This window comes from Hylobates moloch, unplaced genomic scaffold (assembly GCF_009828535.3).
Source record: "Hylobates moloch isolate HMO894 unplaced genomic scaffold, HMol_V3 SCAFFOLD_8, whole genome shotgun sequence".
Taxonomy (NCBI): Eukaryota; Metazoa; Chordata; class Mammalia; order Primates; family Hylobatidae; genus Hylobates; species Hylobates moloch.
In genome coordinates this window covers 92,905,420-92,921,289 of record NW_026652283.1, presented here as the reverse complement: position 1 = coordinate 92,921,289, position 15,870 = coordinate 92,905,420, and the positions used below count along the sequence as shown (strand labels likewise).

Genomic DNA, 15,870 nt, shown 5'->3' with positions numbered 1-15,870 from the left:
TCCTGTGTCCCTTTGTTCAGCATCACCTAGAAAATTCAATCTACCTAAAGCTCATTTTCCACCTACTCTGAACCTGTACTTCTGGAGAAAGTAGAGAAGACAGATGATAAACAAGGTAAAAAAAATGCATAACATTATTTTAGGCAGTGATAAAGCTAAATAGAAGAGTACTTGTGGAATAGGGTAGCATAGGGAGCTATTTTACGTAGACTGACTCCTATGGGCTGAATATGTGTGCCCTCCAAATTTATGTTGAAACTCTAATCTCCAATATGATAGTATTTGGACATTGGCCTTTGGGAGATAATTAGGTTATAAGGGTGAAAGCTTCATGATGCAATTAGTGGCCTTATAAAAACAGACAAGAGAGAGCTTCCTTCTTCTCTCTGCTCTCCCTCATGTGAGCATGTAGCAAGAAAGCAGCCATCCATGAACCAGGAGGAAGGCCCTCAGCAGGAAATTGATCATACTGGCACCCTGATCTCAGACTTCCAGCTTCCAGAGCTGTGAGAAATGAATGTTGATTGCTTAAGCCACCCAGTCTGTGGTATTCTTATTACAACAGCTCAAACTCTCTAAGACAGTGACTAGAAAAGGATTCTGTGAAAAAGTACGTTTTGTTTCAGAAACCAGAATGGAGTAAGGGCATGAGCTGTGTGAAGAACTAGGGGAAAAGAAGAAGCCAGCGGTGGGGGAGAGATCTGAGCAAAGCCCCAGAGGTGGAACAGGCTTGCATTTGTGAAGAGCAGCTACAAATCTCGGGTGCTTATTGTTGAGTAAACAACAGGAAAAATAACAGGAGGTGAGTACAGACACCTAAACTCACCTACGGAGAGGTGAGTCCAGTGGCTGGATCTTCATTGTCCAGTATGGTAGCCATTAACCACATGTGGCTAGTTAAGTTTATATTGAAATTAATTGAAATTTTAAAATCAGTTTCTCAGTAACACTAGCCATATTTCAAGTACTTGGTAAGCACATTTGGCTAGGGGCTACTGTATTAAACACCACAGATTAGAGAACATGTTCATGATTGCACAAGGCTCTAGTGGACAGTGCTGGCTTGGTCCTATGGACTTCATTGTCCATGCTAAGGAATTTAGATTTTTATCCAAGTTTGAAAGAAAACCACTGGAGAAAGCCAGGGAGGAGGAAGATCTAGACAGTACATGACTCACATTTTACAAAGATTACTGTGGCTGCTGTATGCAATGGGACTACAGCATAGCAAGAGTAAAAGTAAGGAGGCCAGTTAGAAAGCTATGGTAGTCCAGATTAGGGAGAATCCGGTAGCACACAGTGGACAATTTAAGAAGTGATATAGGCCTGGCACAGTGGCTCACACCTGTAATCCCAGCACTTTGGGAGGCTGAGGCGTGATCACCTGAAGTCAGGAGTTACGGACCAGCCTGGCCAACATGGCAAAACTCTGTATCTACTAAAAATACAAAAATTAGCCGGGTGCAGTGGTGCACACCTGTAGTCCCAGCTACTCAGGGGGCTGAGGCAGGAGAATCGCTTGAACCTGGGAGGCGGAGGTTGTGTGCCACTACACTCAAGCCTGGGCAACAGAGTAAAATTCTAAAAAAAAAAAAAAAAAAGGAATATTTTAGAAATAAAATCAACAAGAGTTCCTATCAATGTATACTGTGAGATGTGAAGGAGAGGGATAACTCAGGAATGATTTTTAAAAGGTTAATAGGAGAATCAAAAGATATATATACATATATATCAAAATATTTTATGATCCAAGAAGCCCTGTGCAAATGTAAGTTGGTAGCAGCCACAGTAACCTTCGAAAAGATTGGATGTAACTTAATCTTATGGATAACTTTGCAAAGATAGAAACAATGTAGCTGGCTTGACTGAAATTGCATACTGGGAAGAGACAGACAAGAAAGTTGAAGAGGTCAGAGGAAGGTCTTGGAAACTGGGCACAGGGATTTAGATTTGAAAGGTGAGGATAAGAGAAGTCACTAATGTAATAGTGAAGTGAAAGATGGATTGGCATGGGGAGCACCTAAAGCCAGGGAGGTGAGTAGTCCAGTCTTTAAAAGATGACAGAGAGCAAATGAGAAGAAAGAGAAAAGAGCAGACATGAGAGGAATTTCGATGACAAGTAGAAGTGTCTGTTTCCTCCTCAGGGAGCCATCTTCACAGAGCCTGCACAAGAGGTGGAAGTTGGGATCAGGAGGGCCCTTATCTGGCTAGAGACTACTTGGTCACAGTGAACGACCAGAATACATGAACAGAGATTCTAAGATCAGAGCCAGAAATGTGGAAACAAGGAAAATTCCAATGGTGGGGTGAGAACCAACAGAGCAAAAGGGGCTAATGTTAGCAGTTAGAAGATAAGGAGCAGGATGGAATGAGGTGCAAACAAAGTCATCAAGAATTAAAAGTTTTAGTCTCACTGCTTATGGAAGCTCTTCTCTTCTATGTTGCTTGGTCCATGTAGGTTATCAGTCAACCTTCAGTCATAAGGATTGACTGTCAGTCCCAGTAATCTACATTTAAATCTCTTCATGTAGCAAGAAGATAGCAGCAAGGGCCAGAATCATGCAACAAGAAAACACATTGATTTTTGGCTTCTATAAGCATCTCTCCACAAAGTTAAAAAAAAAAAAAAAAAAAAGGTGAGAGTCAAGTAGAAAGACACTGGATTAGAATAATTTACTTCAGTCCTAGAGTCTTTCTGGTACATAATATTTACCTCTGCGATAGAGAAAACTCTCTGGTCATAGTTTTCATCATAGAAATTTATTTCCTCCTCCCCTAGTTAATCTTATTCTAAAAACACAATGGGAGCCCCACCCTGGAATTCAACAAGCTTAGAGATTTTCATATTGATTTCTTTTTTTATATTTTGTTTTAGCAGATATTGAACCAAAGTTTTATCAAGCAGAGTATACATGACTTAGATATACATATGAAAAATTAATTATAAATTGGATCTCTCTGTTTATTGAACAATATTTTTCTACTAGTTTCATTAAAAAATTTGAGATGAAGTTCCTTGGAAAAATAATATTATAAAAAATAATAAAAATCACAGGATACAAATGCAATAAATCTTTTACATCAGATTTATGGTTGAAAAATGCTAGGGATAATTTTCTGATAACACATTATTACTACTATACAAAGTTAGTCACTACTTTTTTCCAGAGTTCCATATTTTAGGGGAAATTAGTGCTTTCCATCTCACAGAAGTACAGGGATGCTTCATTGGAATGCTCAGGAAAGGAGTCATCTGGGAGAATCAAGCCATACTAATAATGGGGAGAATGAAAATGTTCCAAGCATTTTTCCTGTTGGTAATTTTGCTTGTAAATCTTTCTGGCTCACATTTCCCTGCTTTTAAAAGCAGAATATACCAAATGTAATTTCATTCCCATATAATAACAGCATTGCAAATGCTTTGTAAATTTCAAAGCAATTTTATCCTTTTTATAATTTCCTTTTCCTAATTACTCAGAATCACTCTTCTGAATGCCAGTTATTGAACTTATTATACGTAGGGTAGTTTTTTCCTCGCACTAATGACTCTATACTGCTATTCTCTCCTAGTTCTTGTGCCTGATTCTTACATTTTACTATCTCCTCCCACACAGAGACTATCCCTCTCTCCAGTCTACTCTAAGCCTTCTAATTTGCTTCTGCTAATTTGCGTTTGTAGTGGAAAATAAATCACCAAACTAGTTGGAGTTTTTTGTTTCTCAAAACAAAATGGACACTGAGCCTAATGGACTATCAGAAAAATAAACACGGTTTTGTCTTTTAGTGTTTTGTTTTTGTTTTTTATTTAGTGATTAATCTGGTAGTTCAGACTTTTTGTTTATATTTTCTGATTCTTGGTTATGTTTCCTATAAGTCATTTTGTCAGATACTGAGTTCCTGATAGATTTGAAATTTCTTAACTCTTGTTTAAAAGGCAAATCAATTAAGCTAAAGTTGCTGGTACTCATTTAATTAATACATTTTTGCTGGTTGCTTAATGTGTTGATCAGTTTACTGGTCATTATTTTCAATGGATCTGACCTTCTAATTAACATTGAAGAAATACATTCTCAAATATAACATTTCATTATTGTCAATATCTGAGTGGATCTCTTTAAGCTGCCATATTGGGCACTATCTCTTCTATTCAGTTATATGTCCTGTAAGTGAAAATGATCAAAATAAATGTTCCATGAATATGCTGCATGAGGCAAAAAAAATTAGCAAAAGAAAAAAAATCCAGTTTACAAAAATAAAGCATACAGTTTATGCTTCTTCCCATGAATACAAGAAAGAACATGACGTAAAATCAAGAGGCCTCATGTCAGACCACCACTCAGACTACTGAAGCCTCCAAATCATGCAGATATTTAATCATTGTGAAAAATCTACCTTCCACGAGGAATAACTTCAATCCACTTCGGATCACCCAAGTGCTCTTAGAATTTCAAGGATTTTATGAGCTTGCCTGAGAAAGCAATATAAGTTGTTTCATATGTTATTTCTTTGTTCGTTCTTGTGGTTAGGATTATTTTGGCAAAGTTTATTTCATAGATTGCCGATAGGATGACTTTTGCATGCAGCAGGCAGCGAAAAAAAAATAAAAATAAAAAAAAATAAAACAACCTAAGCTCAATTTGTAATACATTATAGTGTTGATGATGGGAGATATCTAAAACTTGTGTCTGAGGAGCCAAGAGCAAAATGCCAAGCCATCTAGCTCCATGGCAGGATCTTTCCTGGCTCTCAATTGGACCTTCACTAGTAAGTTTGTCCATAGCCTGGTTGGACAGCTAAACGAAAAGTCTGAATCCAGCTCTCTGAGCCCATGCATCTGGTTCCCAGACTCTGGGCAGCAGCTGTGAAACAGAAGGAAGCTCATGAGGAGAGCAGCAACTTTGACCTCATCCCCTGACAGTCAGACTAAAATGTTACCTGCCAGTTTATGAGCTTTGTAGCAAGACTATTTTACTGCCATCTATGAAGGTATGTTAAAAAAGAAAGAAAAGAAAAGAAAAGAAAGAAAGAAAGAAAGAAAGAAAGAAAGAAAGAAAGAAAGAAAGAAAGAAAGAAAGAAAGAAGAAAGAAAGAGAGAGAGAGAAAGAAAGAAAAAAGAAAGAAAGAAAGGGAAAGAGAAAGAGAGAAAGAAAGAAAGAAAAAGAAAGAAAGAGAAGGAAAGAGAAAGAAAGAAAGAGAGAGAAAGAAAGAAAGAAAGAAAGAAAGAAAGAAAGAAAGAAAGAAAGAGAGAAGGAAGGGAGGGAGGGAAGAAAACAGTCACCCATCAGATCATATCATCTGACTTGAAGGAGCCTCCTTCTGACATACAGGTTGCTGTTGCTGTGGAAGGTATTGAGTTCAGATTTTCTATCATCCCTTATTCCTCACCTCTAGTTGAGGTCTCTAAAAAGCAGAGCCTGAGGTTCAGAAGCATATAATTCATGGAAGGTGTGCTGTCAGGAGAAAACCCTAGATAGGATACAGCAGGAGAGAGGGCTGAACAAGAATGTGGTCTCATGTAAAGTCTTACCTTGGCCTGACCCACATGGGGTACAGAGTGCACCAGCGTTTCCCCTCCCTTAAGGAAATATGGCAGGACTTTTTTTTAACTTTGTATCAGCTAGTCTTTGGCTCTAGAAATGGAAGAGGGAGGGGAGTACAATCTCCCAGAGGGGACACTTCCCATTAGTTGAGGGTGATTCTCTAAAGGAAGAGAGAGCTGCCTGCCAAAGCCACTGGGAGACAGGGCAAGGGCCCCAACAGGGAGGGTCTGGATTGGGCACCCACAGCACCCTCTACAGTTGGTTCCTGTCTGTGCCTCTTTAGCCAGAGCAGTCATTTCCCTTTTCCATGCTCTAATATTCGGAATTTTATTACAATTTTTGCTTCAAAAGAAAAGTGCTGCATTTGACAATGGGTTGATAGACACCTGACATAAGTCTATGAGGGCTTTTGGCCCTGGGAACTGGCTGGTTACCCCTAGCACGACACTGAGTAACATAGCAGAAAGTGTGAACTACAGATTTTCAGAGAGGGTGTTTCCTCTCAGAAAACACCATTTGGAGGGGAGGGATAGCACTTGGCAAGATTTCACTTGGCCAATTTAAAGTGCTGAGTGATGGAGGACAGGTGGCCCAGCTGCCTTGCTCTCCTAAGACAGCCTTGGTGATCTTGTCCCCTCATATGGCCATCCTTCAATCTAAAATAACTCAATTTATTAAAAAACCATGGCTCTAGGGTAACTTACTCGAGAATCTTGGAAATATTTCAATTAAATTGATTCATATACATTCAGTTTTTTAAAATGGTCTCCCAACTGACACTGAAGTCATAGATAAATCAAAGCCCAGATCTGGAGTCAACCTGGATTGTGCCTCAAGGTTAAGCCAGCTTCGACCATCCCCACGGCTAATTCTATGACTTAGGCAGCCCCATGCAAAATGGAGGCACTCATGTGCAAGTGCTTTGGAAAACAGTGAAGGAAATTAATAAATGAAAAGAAAGGATTAAAGTGTTTAAAAGGGGGAGGGTTGTTGCCCTGGTCGAAAGAGGTACAAGCAGTAAAGTAATAGTGAGTGACCTGTGGAAGCTTTCCTGCTCAAGACCCAGCACTAAACACTTTGCTTTCAATGTCTCATCGCCCGCTAGTTTCTCAGTTTCACACAGGATAAGTAGTTCGGTGTCAAATTCAGGTCACCTGATTCCCAAACCTGGGCTACTATGTTTCAGATTCAGATAGATATTAGAGAGATAAATGGATAGATACAGAGATAGAAATATATAAATAGACACACAGCACTTGCTGCTCAGCTACTGTCAAATGGTCATTTGTCCACGTGTTATATAACTATTCAAGAGCCTTAATGGAGCATTCTGAATCTCAGTTCACTGAAAATATAATGTAAAGGAACATTTGAGCTGCAAACTTAAGTGCATCAGAATCACCTAGAGGGCCAATTAAAACAGATTATTGGACTTCATCCCCAGAGTTTCTGATCTGGTAGGTACTGAGAGAGAGCTGAGATTTTGCAGTTCTGACAAGTTTCTGCTGAAGCTCGTGCTAGTAATACAGAGATCAGACTTTAAGCACCACTGCCATAGAGGTAAATACCTACTCTGAGTGTCTGTGATATCCATCCTATTTGTTTATTGCTTCGACCATAATTACATGCAGGTGTTCTCTTGACCCAGGCTGGTCTGTAGATATTCCCTTCATATGAAAGGGCTCCGATTATAGCCTCTGTCACTCCATGGATGGCCAGAATTAATTCATGTAGCAAGGAGGAAAGTGCCAGGACCACACTGGGTTAGTCCAACCTTTCATACCCCATCCCTTCTTCCCCAGCTGTGGACTTGGTTAAAGAAGGCAAAGGAGGTCGGCTTCACGTGGCTGAGACTAGCTCACTGAAACCTCCCTATAATGTTTTGTGTTTATTTGAAACTACTCAAGAGTCAAGCCTCTAAAAATGTACCTATCTCTACATTTTGGAGTCACTTTTTGTGGAAAAGAGTCTCCATTCCTTCTGGAAATAAAGGAACAGACGGTCAGCCAGGTCATGAAAGAGGCAAAGTGAACCTCCCAGCTATGCATTTCCTTGGCAGGGATTTCACACTGAAGGACACACTCTCGTTCATCCACAGCATAAGCCTGCCTTTTCCAGTATATTCTTAGAGGGTTTCTTATGCTCAGTAAAATGCTCATTCTTTTAAAAGTCATTAACAAAAAGGCAATGAGTTGCTTTATTTCCAAAACCTTGCGGAAAGCTACCTTAAGGACCTGGATAGAAAATAACCAGTGTGTCAAATTGGAACTATAGTTAGAAATGCTGCAGGGAACCCAAGGAAGCCTGCACTGGCTGCTTTAGGAACTTGGGTAGAAATCACAATGGAAGAGCTGCAGCCATAGACAGAATTCCCCAGCTGCTGTCCTTGTTCAAACATTTTGAAGAATTTCAAGACAGCAATAGCAAAAAGCACTAAACCAAACTCGGGGTCTATCTAAGTGCAGGGCCCGATGCACCCACACACAGATCTCACCCATGAAGCAGGTCTGCAGCATGATCATCATGGCACAATTTGGCAGAACGAAAGAAAGGAAAGGGGAGAGGGGACAGACATTTCACTTGGACTTGCTGTGTAAGGTGATTCAGGTACATCATTTTATTTAGTCTCATTTCACAGATGATGAAATTAGAGAGGTGGAGGCTTAGAAAAGTAAAGCTGCTTGCCCTCGGTCACATGCCTGATATGTGTCTACACTGAGATTCATTTCTGACTCTAAGTCCCGGTCTGTTTGTTTGTTTGTTTTTGTTTTAAACTTTTCCACATTCACATTCCTGAAGCAGTATTGGCTTGTAGGAAAAGCTCTCACACATGTTTTTAACTTCTATTCCCTACAAAGCCAAAGAAAGAGTGAATAATGTAATGAGTAAGATAATTAGAAAATGGTCCAAATCCTGGTGTAATGATAATAACAAATGTAGAAACACAAGACATGGAGGGGAAGAAGAAGGAAGGAAGGGAAAGGGGAAGGGAAGAGTGAGGAAGAAGATGGGGAGAAAGAGGGCAGTGAGGAAGAAGGAAGGTGAGCTTGTGCTGGACAGTTACTACATACAATCCTATATGCATTATTCTGTTTAATCATCACAACAACCCTCTCAAAGAAGCCTTGGTTTTGTGCCCACTCTACAGATGCAGAGCTAGAAGCTTACAGCACTTAGTTAACTTGCTCAATGCTAAAGGCTCAAGGTTTCTGTCTAAACAACATCTAACATTAGCCTAGGAAGTCACCCAAAATGGATTTAAGGGCTAGGCAAGTGAACAGAGTCCAAGATAATTCTAGACTTCAAAAGTTGTAAACTGCAAGAAAATAATAACAATAAACAGAAGGCAGTTCTATACAGGAATGTAAAGAAGGAGTATAAATGAAAACATTCAAATTCCAGAGTAAAAGCCTCCATACATTGGCATTTGTGGGAGTCTCCATCCTGCCTGCTTGATCCCACCCACGTATCCTAAAGCAAAGTCTGCCTGTTAGTCTTCCCACCTCAGATGGGTTCAGGGGAATTGTCTACTCAGAGCCTTATCTGCAGAGGAAACTCATTCTAGCTACCCACATGATCAAGCTAGTTCTTCACCTTTAAATATGAACAGACAACTAAAGCATAAACCAAAAGGACCAGTGTGCACAAACCAAACAGCTAACCCAGAGAAATAAGATGTAACACAAAGATTATGGCTAACCTTGAAAACTTTCTAATTGATAGCTTCAGAGAGATTCAAGAAGTATTGTGACCATTTCAAAGGAACTGTTTTTTATTTCTTTTAAAAAGGTACAATCAATGCCTACGAATGAATTTTTTGGAAAAATCAGATTTCTGTCTAATTTTTTGTCAGTTACAATAAGTAATTTAAAAACAATCAATGCAAGGCCTGAAAAATAGAATGAGCAATTCTGAAGACCGAATCAGATAAATGAAAGATAAAGTTGGGAAATCTTCCAATACATAGAACAAATGACAGATAATTAATAAAAGGAAGGTCTTGAAATATTGAAAGTTGGCACAGGTCAACCAGTCATCTCCACTGGGAAAAAAACAGTTGTTTTTTTTTTAATTCTCAATTTTCTTCTATTTTTATTTTTAATTATCTCTTCACCTCCATTTTAGCGGAAAATTTTTAATAGGACAAAGAAAATTTTTAAAAATTCAGTAGAAAAAAAGAGTTATGTGTTCAAATTGAAGGGACTCAATAAGGAACGAGCAATGAAAGTAAATAGAAGTGCCATGCAGTAAAAGCAAAAAATGTAAAAATGATATGTGAAAAAATGAAAAATAAAATGGAAAGAACTTTGCATACATAATTAGCAAAATCATGTGACATTTATAAACTACAAAAATAGAGAAAAATCCTTAATATTTCCAGAAATTAAGATACAGGTGACCTTATCATGATGCAACTCAAAGGGGCATCAAACTGAGAGTAAAAGTCAAGGGTGCCATGGTTTCATATTCTGAGCAGAAAGTCTATTCAATCTGGAATCCAATACTGAGTCATTTGAATGACTGAAAAAAACAAGTCATCAGCGTATCTCCCGAAAGAGCATAGATAGAAATTAAATCCTGGATAAAGCATTAACAAAGCAATTCTGCACAGTGACTCGGACTTGAAAGGTATCTTATGTTTTATCTTGTAACACAACTCTGTACGCTACAAGCTCAAAATACAAAACACAAATTCCATTAAATTCCTTTACACCAACAATACCTATGACACACCTATGAATATCTCTAACAAGAAATATGTAGGTCCTATGTGAAAAAACATGCAAGCATTTATGGAAAGACAAATAAGGAGATCTAAACAAATGGAAAAACGTGACATTTAGATGAGAAGACTCAATATTGTAAAGATGTCAATCCACCCTGAATAAATACGTAAGCTCAAGTTGATTCCAATCATATACCAACAAGTCTTTTTTTAAAATGCAACTTGACAAATTCAGTCTACCATTCTTCTGAGAAAATTAATGGCAGATTACTTAAACTTTCTAAGGCACATTCTCTTCCTGTGTAGTATTGGGATCATAATGAAACCTATTTCAAAGGGTAATTGTGAGAATTAAATGAGATAACACATGCAAAGCACTTAGCACAATTACCAGCTGATAATAGCACCCACAAATCTTAGTTTATATCATATTATGCTCATGTAAATAAATATTCATATATGTATGATAATGTTCATTGCAGCAGTATTTATAACAGCAAAAATTAGTAAGGCCTCAAATTTCTATCAGTATCATAATTATAATGATTAAGTACAATATGCTATATCCTAGATCATGGAAAAATATTATTAAAATTTGTTATGAATATGTCTATAATCTGACATGAACAAAGAAAGTCACAAAACAACATGTGTACACATTCAGGTAAAAAGTATATAAAAATTGGTAGATAGATAGATGATAGATGTTTTTAAATAAAAGTAAATATATGTTAGTAAATTCACAGAAATGGTTCTGGAATTATACGCATGAAACTGTTACCAATTGTGTATAGAATACAATGATTGATGATATTATAAATTATATAATATACAGCTATTATATATTCTTTATTACAAATGCATCTATTAGGTTGGTGCAAAAGTAATTGCAGTTTTTGTCATCACTTTAAATGGCAAAACCACAATTACTTTTGCACCATCCTAATATATTATCTGAAAAATTTAAAATAACATACAATTCTTGTTTACTTTTAAAACTATGAAATAGGAAAGGACAGTGTTTTCAGGTTGTAGTTGAGCTTCAGGAGAACCCTGTGCCAGCAGGGTCACCCTCAATGAAGAAGAAGGCTTGCACCAAGCTGCCGGTCTCACCTTGGGGCCACCGATGCTTAAACCCATATGCAAACCCCTCAGCCACCAATTCTCTCTTCAGCTTCATCTCCATTCCTACCTGAGCTTGCTACCCCTGACTTACTGTGCCACACTCCCCAAGTGTTCCAACCCTCCACCATGTGCTCTGAAACCTTGAGTTGTGATAATCATGCTCCCTTGTATTCTGAGGGTCTTCACAGCTTCTCTGTCTGATGAGTCACTGAGGCCAGGAGTTCCCCAAGACACACAGCTTCCTGCAGCCCTCTCCAGTGAAAGCTTCTCCCGGCACTGTACCTCTAGTTTTATGGTAGGAAGGTGGAGAAGGATCTCCTTCACCATCTAGGGCTGTCGCTCGGCAGTTACTCTATCCCCAGATACACAATTGATCGCTATTTAAAGACCCTGCATGATCTAGCCCTCGCCTCCCCCCTCAGCTCCATATATGATATAGCTAAATCCCCAGCCGCACATGACAGTTCAGCAACTGTGAACTACTGAATCCATCAAGTGTTTCTTGCTTCCATTTCTTTGCCCTTCTAACCAGATCTCTTCTTTCTTCTTTTAGAGACAAGAGTTTCACTCTGTCATCCAGGGTGGAGTGCAGTAACATGATTATAGCTCACTTGCGGCCTCCAAACTCCTGGGCAAAAGCAATTACCGCTTCAGCCTCCCAAGTAGCTAGGACTACAGGCGCATGCCACCATGCCCGACTAACTGTTTTTTAACTTTTATTTTGTAGAGATGGGGCCTCACTTTGTTGCCCAGGATGGTCTTGAACTCCTGGATTCAAGCAATTCTTATGCCTCAGCCTCCCAAAGTTCTGGGATTATAAGCATGAGCCACCACAACTAGCAGATCTCTTCCTTCTGACCAGAAGACTGTTTCCTATTTCCCCTACTTCTTGCCCCTTCTATTAGCATGGTCCCAGTAGTGCTTTAAGATACAACTTTGATCAGGAAGCCTTTCTCTTCAACCCTCAGCCCCCTCCCCACCCAGCAGCCTGGGTTAAATGGCCTGCTTAGGTCTGCTTCGCTGCACAGACTCTGAGATGGAGAATCACATGCAGGTAATTTCTGAGAGGCACTTTTGGGAACAGGCCCTGGAAGACACCAGGGAAAGTGAGAATGGGCTAAAGGAGATGCTGAACTGCAGTGCAGTTACAGCAAAGGCCTTGGTCAATTGCATGAGGAGCTCTGAAGCTGGAGTGGTCCATCAGAGTTGTTTCAAATTGGCGAAAGAGCATGGGGCCTATACTGTCACATCTACCAGCCGTGCCTCCAAGGAAAGGACATGGTCTTGATTGAGGCTGCCCCCTTCACTGCGAACCTGCAGCCAACAATGCTCCAACAGCAAGGGAATAAGGCTGGTGATCTGGGCTGTGCACCACAGCTCCGGCTGCATGACCGTTCTCTGCACTTACCAGCATGTGTTATAATGTGTCAGTCTTCCCCCTAGACCAGGCCTGAGCAAGCTACAGCCTGCAGGAGAAATCCAGCCCACTGCCTGTTTTGTAAATAAACTTTCATTGAAACACAACCATGTTCATTCATTCACACACTGTTTATGGTTATTTTCATATTATAATGAAGAGTTGAGTAGTAGTGACAGAGTTTGTTGACCTGAAAGCCTGAAACAGTTACTGGCTAGCACTTTACAGAAAAAGTTTACCAACTCCTGCTCTATTATCTTACACAATATTCACTAACTATTGCCTGGAAATTAAGTTTTAGAGGAATAACCAATGAATTAATGTATGGATGAATGAATCACATGGACTTGGGTTTAATTCTTGGCTCTGCCACTCAAAAGGTATGATCTTGGGCACATAGATTAACCTCTCTAAATTCAGGTTCCTCATCAACAAAATGAGACCTATTACTTCCTTTCTAGGGTTGTAGTAAACATTAAATGGAAAAGCGTATGTAGACTAATAGCACATTACCTGGCACATACTATATATTCACTTAAGTGAGAGCCATTAGGTCTATCAAAAAGTTATGATATACTTTAAGGCTGAAAAAAGCTGAATTATGTCTGTCTTCCCTTTATGAGTGGGCCAGATGTTAGTAGTGCTTGTCTTATCAAAACAAAACAAGAAACAAACCAACCAAAAAAAATAAATAGATAAACCTTTAGCACCTACCAGAAACACAAGGCCTTTCCTGCTGTATAAATATGACAGACAATCCTGGTGGATCTCAGAGGTATCATGCTTTATGTATCTGGCCCAGGCCCTAATTAATTGATGGAAGCCAGATCCCATAAATGAGAAGTGCCAAAATTTGAGGATGATGACTAATCTGTCATAGCCATTCAGAATTCCATTTCATTAGCAGGTAGAGCCATGCTTTGGGCCAGCCCCAGAAGACTGTCTCCAAAGCAAGATTTCCAGAGGCACCAGTCATTGCACATTTGATGGGGCTTTTAATGCTTTTATATGAGCCACTTTGTTAATGACATTGTATTTAGCTAAGGTAACACTAGGTGCTATTAACCTCCAAAGTTCAGTGGTTTAGCACAAAGAAGAAGTTTATTTCTCATTCAGCCAACAGTCCAAAGTGGGTGTATTAATTTTCTATTGCCATATAATAAAAACACGACCAATTTAGCAGCTTAAAACAACGCAAAGTTGTTATCTCACAGTTTTTGTTGGTTACGAGTCTGGGTATAGGTTAGCTGGATTCTCCCTTAGTATCTTACGAGGAGGGAATTGAGGTGTCAGGATATCAATCTCATCTGAGGCTTGGGGTCCTCTTCCAAGTTCACTGCTTGTTGGAAGAATTCACTTCCTTGCAGCTGTATGTCTGAGGTCCCAGTTTTCATGTTAGCCACAGTCCAGGGATGTGCTCAGTAACTAGAGGCCACTGTAGGCCCTTGCCACATGGCCCCCCTCCTCTCACAACCTAGAAGCTTACTTCTTCAAGGACAACAGGGTAGTCTCACTCCAGTCTGCTAAGGTGGACTCTTGTATACAATAACATAACGTAGCAATCATCACAGTGACTATCCTATCACTTTCCCCACACGATGTAAGCTAATCAAGGGAGTTACTATCCCACCCTCTCCATAAGCCCTGCCCACACTTTAGGGAATGGGGACTATGTACTCCTGCTCCCTTAAGTCTTTGTTGTCTTCTTCCTCCTCTTCTCCTTATCCCCTTCTTTCTGCTCATCTCCTCCTACTCCTACCACTAGCCCAGTTATTATCATTCTCCACCAGGGGTCTCTGTATGTTTAGGAGACCCTATTGTTTGCCTACCCCAAAGCCACTTATTCCTCTTTTTCCTGTCTAATAAAATGCTAATATTGCTCTGATATCCACCCTACTCCATATTACCATATTCTCAGTCCAAACACTAAAGACGCAAATCCTGATTGGTTTAAGCAATCATGGTTGTTACAATTCTGGCCAATGAGACCTGAAGGAAATCTAATGGTGAGGGTCCTGGAAAAGGTTTTCTAGACTGATTAGAACACATACAAGAGAAAATGCCATCATTCTTCTGCTTCTGTATAGTTGCAAACGGGCAGCCATTGTTTGACCATGAGAGATGCCAGCTTTAAGACTGGAATGAGGAAGGCAAAGTAAAAGAATGGAGAGAACCTGAGTCCTTAGTGATGTCATTCTGCTGCTGAACTAACTGTCCCTAGAGTCTGTCTGCATTAAGACCTCCGGTTGTATGAAACAATATTGTTTAGACCAGGTTGAAACTCGGTTTCATATACCTCCAATTGTAAACACCTAAATGATTGGGTGGATGGTATCTCAATTTTTAATTGAGATACCCTCCACAGAGCACAGCAAATTTATGCAAAATACTGTGGTACCCTTACTTCACATACTATAGTGGGAAACATTAATGATGATGATGATAATGATAACATCAGCAACAAAGTAGACCGAAGCTGCCTCTGTCAAAGTATTGGTGTCAAGGTCACAAACATGAAATTTGCAAAATCAATTGCCCCTGATTTTCCTGAACAGCATCTAGAAGTATATAAACAAGGGTTTGACGTATTTTCTATAGTCTTCCAGATTTAGCATTATCCAGTTTGAAAACACAGAGTAAGTGTGCCAGTGACAGACTTTAGAGAAGCTGTTAATGAGTTGATGTTAAAAGCTTGATTGAATGCCACTTTCCAATCCAAATCAGTGGAGCAGAGTAGTCCAAATCAGAATTTTGTTGATTTATGCTTAACAAGGTTGTAAGGAGGTAAATAGAATTCATGCTCAGGCTCCATTAGCATTGGGTCAACAGTCGATATTCCCAATATAAAAATGCATTCTCAGTGAGGTTTGCTTGTTTTCGTTGTTGTTTTATTTTTGCCATAAACATGCATCCCAGCCCTATGGATGACGTGAACTGAGTGGTTCTTGACCCAGAAAGCCAAATGAACTCTTGAGGAATCATGTCCATCAAAAGTTTAGTTGGCCTGTAGTGCTGAGAGCAACAGAAATGATTCTGCACAGTGACACTGACTTGAAGATATC

At 39.5% G+C, this 15,870-nt stretch overlaps 1 protein-coding gene across 3 annotated transcripts in view; it reads left to right on the top strand.

Moving 5' to 3' along the window:
- STAC (SH3 and cysteine rich domain) overlaps positions 1–15,870 on the top strand; it is a 166,990-nt gene that overhangs the window by 13,122 nt on the left and 137,998 nt on the right. For 2 of the 3 annotated variants that reach the window (XM_058442987.1, XM_032162110.2), the window contains exon 2: positions 627–802. The exons of the other annotated variant lie outside the window; for it this stretch is intronic. The gene's annotated coding sequence lies outside the window, so the exon portion shown is untranslated. The remainder of the gene's footprint in view (positions 1–626; positions 803–15,870) is intronic. 3 annotated transcript variants of the gene reach the window in all.